Raw genomic sequence first — 10,520 nt, 5'->3', positions numbered from 1 at the left:
GATATCTTAGATGAAATCAGCAGGACGGATGGATGGGTTGGATCTGGAGTGTAAGGACACGAAAGGGGCTGTGGGCTTTGTGGCCTGAGCAACTGGAGAGTGACTTTTAATGGAGATGGGACTGGGACAAGCAGCAGGTGTGTGGGGGAGGGGTTCTGCTTTGTTTGGACAGGTTTGTCCAAAGTCAGCCCATTCGGCCTGCAGGTGGACAGGACAAATGGACAGCTGGACTTAAGAAGTCTAGACAGAACTCATGGGAGTGTGAATATCACTGAGAATATCCAGGTAGCTCAGATGCCTTGCTTGTCCTTATACTTGGGGCTGTCTCATTAGTCATTAGGAAAAGTTCCCTAGAGCTCCACTGACGAAAGTGGAAAGGAGCCTTCTAGGGTTGTCTCATTAAAACTGGAATACTCTGGGCAGCATCAACAACTCCATCAGTTGTCCCCTGTGGGTTGAGAACATGACCGCAGTGGAACCACTGTCTCAGGGCAGAGTGCTCTGCAGAAGCGATGACCAGGAATTAACTGAGAGGGACACTTCAGGCCAGTGGCCAGGGAAAGGCCCAGGGAACCATCTAGTTAGTGCTCCTGGGCAGAGCTTGAGGTAATCTAGCTGGCACCCTGAACACAGAGTGAGGAAATTGTTCTGTATTCTCTCTCCTATCTGATAATACCATGTCTTTTAAATAATAGCTGCCTCTGCTCACCAAGATATGACAAATGCAGAAAGGAGGTTAGCATTCCTCTAACACTTGCTAACATTCCTCTTTAAGAAAAGAAAGCAAGGGTGGCGCCTGTGGCTCAGTGAGTAGGGCGCCGGTCCCATATGCCGGAGGTGGCAGGTTCAAAGCCAGCCCTGACCAAAAACCACAAAAAAAAAAAAAAAAGAAAAGAAAGCAAACCTAAAACTCAAAGCCTCCCCTCCACAGGCAACTCTAGCTACAATAGAATAAAATTGCTATGTTTTTCATTTTATTTATTTTTATAGCTACTCTGTTTATAAGGAGTGCTACTAGTGTTCCATTTATAGTAAGGATGTAAAATTTCCTTTTCAAAGATATTCATGTGTGTGTTTGTGTGTGTGCATGCTCACAGTGAGCTAAAGAAAAATGTTATGGTACAAGTGGCACTCAGATGTGGCCAAAATCACAAAGGTTCTACTCAAATGATTAAAGTCTGAAAAATATGGCTCTAAACGGATGCAGAAACAAAAATATGAGCCCTGAACCTCAAGTTCACACACAAAGTTCATAATCATGCAAACCCCCGGGATCAAGGGAGGGAACATCCCCCTTCCCTTCACTGCCCCTTGCAGGCCACAGATAGATAACTTCCCCTCTTACCTGTCATTTTGGGACTTTGCTGTCCCAAATGACAGCCAAAGGGAGAAATCTGCTGATACACAATTCTTACTATCTCAAGGCCACACAGTTGATGTTTTTACCAATGATATCCCCCAAATGCTGCAAATTCATGAAATGGTGTCTGAATCAGTTAAGATTACAAAATACCCCTTTAAATAATAGCTGCATCTGATCACTCTTCTAACTCAGGAAATAGAGGTTCTGGGCAATACTGTCCCAAGATGGTGCACTCTTTAAAAATAAGGAGGGGTCAGCCCTCAGGGGAGGGTTCAGTCATGGGTTTTGGCATGGCTCAGCGCCTAGAGCAGTGCCCGGCCCAGCGCTGACCCTGAAAGCTGTCTGGGTCTTAGGTGGTCCACGAACAGCATTGCCTGCTGGAGTCAGATAAGAGCACCACAGACCCAAGCAGAGAACAGAGCTCAGGAGGAACCAAGGCAGGAGGTAGCCAGTTCTGCTGCCCCTCGGGGACCCTGTAGAAGCTCCCTCACCCCTTCTCTAGAGACCTTTTGGCCCAGCGATGTTATCCCAAAAGTAGGAAGTGTGGGTTCTGGGTTCTCAGCTCCTCCAGCTGCAGCAGGGCTGAGGAAGGCACAGCTGTCTTGCCTGAGGCTGTGTCTCTTGTGAAGGAGAAACATCCGGCCAATTCCATCAAGAATGTCAGTCAAAAGCCCAGGGAGGGATGGGTCAGCGCAGCCATCCTGGACTGTCCAGCCAGCTCTTGTGTCCTGGGAGCAGACACTTGGACTGTCCTCAGCCAGGACAGGGAGAAGCCTGTCTCCCAAGGGCTATGGCCCTTGATGTCCCCTCATCCCACACTCCTCTCCCACCCAAAGCCTTGGGCTGGTGGCCTGCAACCTGGGGGAGGGGTGCACACTGCTCTGCAGGATGTGACCCAGGATGTAGGGACCTGCAGGCTCACGGAGAGATATGCAGAGGTGAAAGGGCAAACCTGTTTCTAGTCTCCTTATCAGGAGTGGCCGAGTGAAAGGGAAGTGGGCAGCCCCAGAGGTCAGGCTGGGGGGTCATGGCTGGGGCAGGGCTAGGCCCTGGAGACCTGAAAGGAGAGAGACCCTGCTGGGCAGAGAAGAGAAAGGGGGAGGGCCAGGGAGGCAAGGTCCTGCAAGGACTGAACTGAATGGCCCTTTCCCAAGGGGAGGAACAGACAGAGTGGCCAACCACCCAGGCTTGCCTATGACTGGACTTCCCTGACGTGGACTTCTAGTTTTAAAACTAGAATGGGTGGTCACTGTTAGAGCAGCCTTAGCTGGCGGACTATCTGAACCCAGCTATCCCACCACCTTATTTAAATGTCTTCTTACTTCTCCCTTCCCTCATTCATTCAACAAATATTAATGAAATGAGAACTATGTGCCAATCTGCTGCCAGGCTCTGGGAATTGAGCAGCAAAAGGACAAACATACCCCCTGCCATTCCGGGACTAAGAGATGATGCATCCTTCAAAGCCACAAGAAACCCTCCTCCGCTGCTGCCACATGCCCCGGGCCTCTGGGCATATTTCCAGGAAGCCTCCCTGAGGCGTGGGGATTGTCTATGCCACTGACCAGCCTCCCACAGTGCCTAGCACAGGGCCCTGAGCAGGGAAGTGGCTAATACATGTCTCTGGGTTGAGGAGCTAAGGTGCTGAGGGCCGGCTGCAGGTGGTACCCTTAATAATCTGTCACTGCTCACAGCCCTCGCCCTCCCCGGCCAGCACACACACACACACACACACACACACAAGCATGTGGGCCTTCTCGGGCCCCAGCACAGGGTGTTGACCTGTCCTCTCCTCAGCGGGGAGCAGGAGAGAGAAACAAGACAGGCCTGTGGGCAGACCTCAGCCTGGCTTGGGGGTGGGTGGTCCCCAGAACTGAGATGGGGGATGGGAGCTAGCTTGTCTTCCCTTGAGAGATCTTTGCCCAGGGTTCCAGCATCCTGTTCTCTCAGGGGTCCCACCTGCAGGGATCTCACAATTGTCAATGTGCCCCATGTGTGCCTGGAACATCTTGGGGAGGCAGAGCCATGCCTGGGTTCCTTTTGCATCGGTCTTGCAGCTGGAGCAGCCCATGGGGACCCTGGGCAGAGGCTGGGCAGATAGGAGACTGGTGGGGCTTGGGGCAGTGAGGCAGGTGCTAGAACAGACTGGGGATTCCAGCTCCAACAGACTCCTCTGCCCACTTTGGGAGTAGAGGATTGAATCATCAAAGGGATCCTGGCACTGTAAGCTCCTTGCAGGTAGGAACTATACACACTCATCAGTGTACCCCATAGGGTAATGTTGACAGGCGGCGCTCAGCACTGGCTATGGACACCACTACAGTTAAGCCTAGCCCTCAGAGAGCAGAGCCCCCACATTTCTGTCCTGCACCCTGGTGGCATCTTATCATATTGCAACTCAGTGGGATTTAACAAAAGTAGGAGTATGGGATTTCTGACTGTGGCCAAGCTCAGCCCATTGGACACCCCATTTGGGGGATCTGCATCATTAGGATGGAGCTCCCATGAGTGTTCTGGGAAGACCTGAAACCCAGCTTCTCCCAACCATCTGGGGACTAGGAGAAAAAAGCAGGATGTGGGAACACCATGCCAGAGGAAAGGGCAGCATAGAACCTGTGCACACTTTGTCCACAGGCCACAGATGGACAGGAAAGGCACAGAAAGCACCTTGGGGTGGAAGGGATTCAAACTCAGGGGTCCATAACTGGATTATGGCTTAATACTAGTCTTCAGTTCCTGACCAAATCATTTAGTTAATTATTCACTTAGCTAGTTTTCATAATGCACAAAAACCTATGCACCAGGGATTTTCTGTCTTCCTTAACAGCACTGCTGCCCTTTTCTTCTAAAGGAAAACTTTGCATGGGACCTCAGTACATAAAATGTGAAACAGGTCTGGCTGAAGCAGGTGGGAGACGGCTGCTGCCTGCTTGGCCTCCCCATTCTGTGCCCCAGCAGCACTGAGTAGCCCCTGGAATTCTGAAGAACATGAACTACACCAACAGTGCCCAGGAAGGCAAAGGACTATCTCCTCCCTTCCTATGCCCCAGTCCCAGCACATGCCCAGTTTTGTGCCCCATTTCAACAAATGTTGGGTGAAATGTACTGAATGGGACAAACTTGCTCTAACAACCAGGTCAGATCTGAGGAGGAGGCACTAAAAAGTGTCTCTGCCCCTGCATTCTCCATCAGCCTAAGCACTGCCCTTATGCAGTCTAACCCTGCGTGTCCTGTAGGATCTGAAGTGAACGCTACTCCTTCCCTGAAGCTTTTCCAGATGTCCCCAGCCAGAGTCTTCTCTCTGCCTTTGAACACTGTAGCTACTTGATTACACCTCCCTCCTGCGTTCTTCACACTCACTCAGGATAAGTTCCATGCCTAAGTTCCTTGCTCTTATGTCACCTTTCCCCAGCGACATGGACACTGCCAGGCCTCGAGGTTAGAGGTGTTTGACTTGGGCATCTTTCTCAGTGTCTTCCCACAATAATGTTCAGTAAATGTCTGAGGAAGAAGGAAAGGTCTCCTGATGCTCCTCAGGACACCGTGTCTCCAAGAGGGCAGCTGGAACCAATTTGACCTCCTATATTAGTGCAGAGTAGTTTATTGACTCTGCAAACTGTCACAAGGAGAGAGCATGGAAAGGGACCCAGGACAGGGAAGTTTTGGTGAAAGAGACATTTAGGGCCCCAGTGGTGCCAGAGCTACTTGCAAGGGATAGATCTCTGGCCCTGAGAAAGAGTCCAAAAGCCTGGCTGAGGAAGAAATGGAGGAGGGGTGGCCAGAGGAGAGGAATCCTGGAGAAGGGTCTGGTCGGAAGCCATTGAGTTTGCCTCCCCATGCCTGTTTCCATGCCGGGCAGGCTGGGACAGAGGGGACTGGTTCCCTTTTCTCCCCCAGAACATCTGTGGCTGCATCAAACATAATGATCTGGTAGAGAAAATTGTTATGGAAATATGTAACCATGAGACGTTATCAAAGGCGTCTTTAAAGTCCCCTTTCAACCCCTAGCCGGGTGGAGGGGATTGGAAATTGGAAAACTGGGAGACGATTACAGGACCATCAAAGTGGCCGAAATTCAATCCAACCTGAAGGTTTAGGGACTGGCTAGCAGACCCCTGCCCCAGCCCAGAAGGCTGCAAACCCACTGTTTAAAAACCAAATCAACTGCATCATCAGATCCGGGTCTGGTGCAAACAAATGGTGCCCACAAAGGCTTCTCTGGATTTTCCTAGCAGGGGAAACCTGAGAAGAGAGGCCCTGGGGAGGGCTGGCCTAGGGAGGGTCCCTGCTTCCCAGGGTACCTTCTCCTCTCCTCCCCCGCCCCGCTCACCCCCGCCTGGCTCTTTACCTCTTCATCTCTCCTGGCACATTTCTTCTTCCACATCTTTCTGTGCCTTCTCTTTCTCCTCCCATCTGTCTCTCTTCTCCTTCCATATCTCTTTATTAATCTTTTTTCTAACAGCGTTACACCTCTCTCCCTCCTTTTACTGTTTCCCACTCAGAATTTGTTTTTTGTTCATTTCTGTTCCTTTTGTGTCTTTTGGCATTATATAGTCTGTCTCTATATTCTGTTGTCTCTCTCTCAGCCATGACCTCTTTTCCTTGGTGTCCCCTTAAATTTTCTGCCTTTATTCTGCTTGTGAATTTCCTGTGTTTCAGACTACATAGGAGGTAAAAGTTCTCTTTGGCTGGTTTATTTACCAGTGTGAGTTCTGGGTATTTCTCCCAGGTGTCCAAATACAAAGGATCCTCCAGGCACACTTATCTAGGTACCCTCCTCCCAACATCCATCGCCAACACCAGTCCAGTGCCACGTTAAAACTATGCCAGCACGTGCAAGCACAGAAAATAGACGTGTGGTTTTACCCATGCGCAGGCTCCGCAGACAAGGAAATTTATGTCCGGAGGAGTGGAATGCTACAGGGCGTAAAACTGACATAGAGAATGTCCGTAATTTACAACTCCTTTTTATGTGGGGTGAGAGAAAGAGACTATAATTTTGCTACTAATAAAGTTCTCTGTGTTTATCCTCAAGATGAAGGGGTTTATCTCCATTCACATTTTTCGTGGCCATAACCTTGAAGGCTGTTGCAGGTTAATAATTTAAAAAGAGCCCAATTCTCACGTCTCACTGGAAACCCAGGGGGGTTTCATTCAGTCCTGGGAACACGTTAATCACCGCACTGGGTTAGAAGAAACCTCTATTTTGAGTTATTCGCCCTGACGAATCATTTTGGAAAGACAGAGGAAGATACCACGTATGTTTATCCAAGAGAGGACTTGAAGAACTACAGGAGAAAATGAAAGCACACGCCCAAACCGCCTGGGCCGGCGCGGGAGTCTCCGGGAAGCCTGGACAACCGACAGAAAGGGGCGCTTCGCTGCCCCTCGGCTCACCAGGCCGGTGGGTGTGGACGAGCGCGGGCCGCCAGTTGCAGCGGCGGGTACGAAACACCCAGCACCCGCCTGCCCGTCGAGTCGCGCGTCGGACAGTCTGTCGGTCACCTACAGTGCGCCCGGTTTAAGCGCATTTCCTCGGCTTGCTGTCTCCCGCTCCACTCCCCCAAGCCTGTTCGCGCGACGGCACCCTGCGGCTTGCTGTCGGGTTACCAGGCCCCAAGTTCAAGGGCACTGTGCCAGTTCCGATCTGGTGAGCTCCAGCCCAAGGCAGGCCCCAGCCGGCGGTGCTGAGCCCTCAGTCCCGGCTCGAAAGAAGAACGCGCTGTGCGGCCACGGGCTCGACTCCTGGGCTCCCCGAAACCCCAGGCCCAGCGATTCAAGAAGAAACCAAGCGCCTGTTCCCTGTGATCTGGTTTTATAGAGACTTGAGGTTGACATTAAACTTTGCATGCTTTCTATCTAGTTCAGCCTCTCTTATTCCCATTTTGTGAAGGACTTCTGTGCCAGAGCGGCGAACACTCCCCGCGGGCCGGCGAGGGTGTGCGACCCTGCCCTGGGACCAGACGCCCCGCGACGCGAAGATCGGTGGCGACACAGGATGCAGCCCCTTCCCCTCATCCTCGCTGAACTCGCCCTCGCCCCACGTACCTCTCTCTCCTTCCCCTACACGCGCCCTGGGCCTCTCTGGGCAAAGCTGCGGCGTCGCAGAGAGACTAGGAGCTCCGGGAGGCGCAGGGCAGCGAGCTGAGAGAAGCAGAGAGCCGCCGCGCCTGGGCCCTCCCTGCACCCACGCCGAGACTCAATTACTTTCAGGTGTGGACCACTTAATAAAATAAGTCTTCCGAGGCAGGAGGCAAGCTTTTAGGGACCAAACTCAAAACAGCAGACTTCAAATGCATAAAGAGATGCCTCCCCTAAAATCCGTGCAGTTTGGGTGGGGCGAGAAGGAGGGCAGGAACAGAGGGTGTCTCTTCCCAAGGTGGTGGTGCCATTGGCTGGGTGGGGAGATCCAAGAGACTTGCTCGGTGTCCCTTTCCACTTCTGTTCTCTGTACCTCAGCACAGAATCCACCATTTTTGGAGGAATCACTGTTAAACTGGTCAGACCCTGGAGGCCAACAGGAGACCCGGTGGAAACATTTAATAAAAGCTTCATCTCTCCCTGGTGCTTCTCTGCCTCTCCCTCCCTCTCCTTTGTCTCCCTCATTCACTGCCAGCGTTCTCTTCATCTAAGATTTCCAAACCTGGTTTTGTAGCACTCCCAGGGTTTTGTGAAATGGTCAAAATGAAATAAACGTTTATTATTTAACTGACCCCTGATTGGGCAGAGGAAGCAGAGGATGTTAGTGAATCACACAAACCATCTCAGGATGTCACAGCTCCCTGGAGGTGAGGAATGCCTGCTCCCGAAATTTGGGGGGCTCAGGAAAAATATCTGGGCACAAGAAAACAAAATCAACCCTCCCAGGAAGGTGCGGGCTTGGTGTATTAAGGCTTGGGGCCAGGGAAGGCTCTCTCTGACCAGAGGGACCAGGGCGCTGCCCTACCCAGGGCTTCCTCATCCCTTTGCCAGCTGTTTCCATCCCTTGGGAGGAGGAAGGGAGCTGGTTTTCTCTTTTCCATCTGCATTTAAAAGCCTTCAGTTAGGTCCAGTTAGTAAACTGGTTTCTTTCCCGTTTGCTAGGAAAGAGAATTTTTTATATCAATTTCCTAGGAATCTGAGCTGAAATATACTTTCAAGCATGGCTCTGCTCTTGGAGAAGAATTACCCCCTCAGACCACCGGATCTAGGAAACTTGCCTTTCTCCTGAGCCCAGTTAGGGAAGCACCAAGAGGTGACTTGATGGCCATTGCAGAGGGCAACACACTCTAACAATGCCATCTAAGAAGGGCCCACATGTTTACCAGACCAAGAACAAATCCACCCCATGAAAGTGTTAGTCTGTTGGGAAAACCACTTATGCAAAGTGCTGGGCCCACTGAGAGAGCTGAAAGGAGAGGCAGGTCTTCTCAGGAAGGCAGCGAAGGCCAGTGGGAGAAACTAATCCTGCCACCTCCCCACTTGGCGTGGCAAATTGAGGGAGGGATTATGGACTAAAACATCCATACAGAGACTATGGGGCTGGTGGTGCCTGCTGGTGTCCTTACAGGAGACAAGCCAGGGAAAGGCAGGGAAGGACTGTGCCACAGACACACTGACTTGCAGGCCAGTTACGGGAGTATGACTTGTCTGTCTGGGCTCCACGCCCGCTTCACAGAGTCTGAACTTGATAGCAAATAATTCCACAGTTTGGGCCCCAGTGACAGCACTGATCTAAGTAGTTTATTAAAAAATAGAAAATACATAAACACACAATTGCCCCTAAGAAAAAATTTATTAAAATCCCCCCATGTTATTTGCAAAATAAATAGCTGAGACCATATGGGTGAGGGGGAAAGTGGCTGTGTCCTAACTAGCTGTGTGCTCTTTATAAAAGTTCTCTTTCCAGGCCTCTACTCCCTCATTTTTTTTTTTAATTTTTAAAATTTATTTATTTTTGAGACAAGAGTCTCTTTCCGTTGCCCCAGCTAGAGTTCAGTGGCATCATCATAGCTCACTGCAACCTCAAACTCCTGGATTCAAGCAATTCTCTTGCCTCAGCTTCCCGCAGAGCTCAGATTATAGGCGTGTGCCACAACGTTCAGCTAATTTTTCTACTTTCTGTAGAGATAGGATCTTGCTCTTGCTCAAACTGGCCTTGAACTCCTGAACTAAAGTGATCCTTTTGCCTTGACTTCCCAGAATGCTAAGATTACAGGTGTGAGCCACTGTGCTGGCCTCACTCATTTCCAAGTGAAGATGGCAGGCCTCAAGATCACCTGGAAACTGAAAACAGAGATTGCTGGGCCCCACCCCAAGGATTTCTTTTTTCTTTTTTTTCTTTTAGAGACAGAGTCTCACTTTGTCGCTCTGAAGAATTACTCACCCAAAAGTAATTGACTCACAGCAACCTCCAGCTCTTGGGCTTAGGGGATTCTCATGCCTCAGCCTCCCAAGTAGCTGGGACTACAGGCACCTGCCACAACGCCCAGCTATTTTTTGTTGCAGTTTGGCCAGGGCCAGGTTCGAACCCACCACCCTCTGTAAATGGGGCCTGTGGCCTGCTCACTGAGCCACAGGCACTGCCCAAGGATTTCTGACTTAGTAGGTCTAGGGTAGGGCCCAATAATTGGCCTTTCGAACAAGTTTCTAAATATTGTTGCTGCATCTGGCCTGAGGACCACACTTTAAGCACCTTGGAACTAGATGTTTAGTTCCCATCCAGATCTAATGTTCTTCTCTATTCCATGTCCTACATTTCCTCTGCACTCTCTGGAGTATGAAAAGGCTGATGTGTTTACACTCAAGCTTGTACCCTGTCATCAATGCAGAATAAATCTTTCAGCAGGCCAACAGGGGCTGGTCATCCTGCCCACTGAAGGATTCCCGATCTCTCAGTGCAAATATTCCAGTCTGAATTCCCCCCTCAGCTGGCTGACTATAGAGCCTTAATCCTCCAACAGTGGTTAATGGTGGTTTCCCTTTGTGTTAAGTAGGGCTGGGCCTAATCCTAGCTAAATCCCAGGCAGGCCCTTGTAGAGGCTGCTTGTAGAAGGGTTGGCAACAGCCCAGGGTACATCTCCGGGCCTCTCAATGTGGCCTACGTGTCTGTCCAACTCTTGCCCCAACACATACAAGCACACACACACACATGCACACACATGCCACATGCACACAC

The sequence above is a fragment of the Nycticebus coucang genome, chromosome 5 (genome assembly GCF_027406575.1).
Source record: "Nycticebus coucang isolate mNycCou1 chromosome 5, mNycCou1.pri, whole genome shotgun sequence".
Lineage (NCBI taxonomy): Eukaryota > Metazoa > Chordata > Mammalia > Primates > Lorisidae > Nycticebus > Nycticebus coucang.
The sequence above is the reverse complement of the archived record's forward strand: the minus strand, read 5'-3'. Positions refer to the sequence as shown.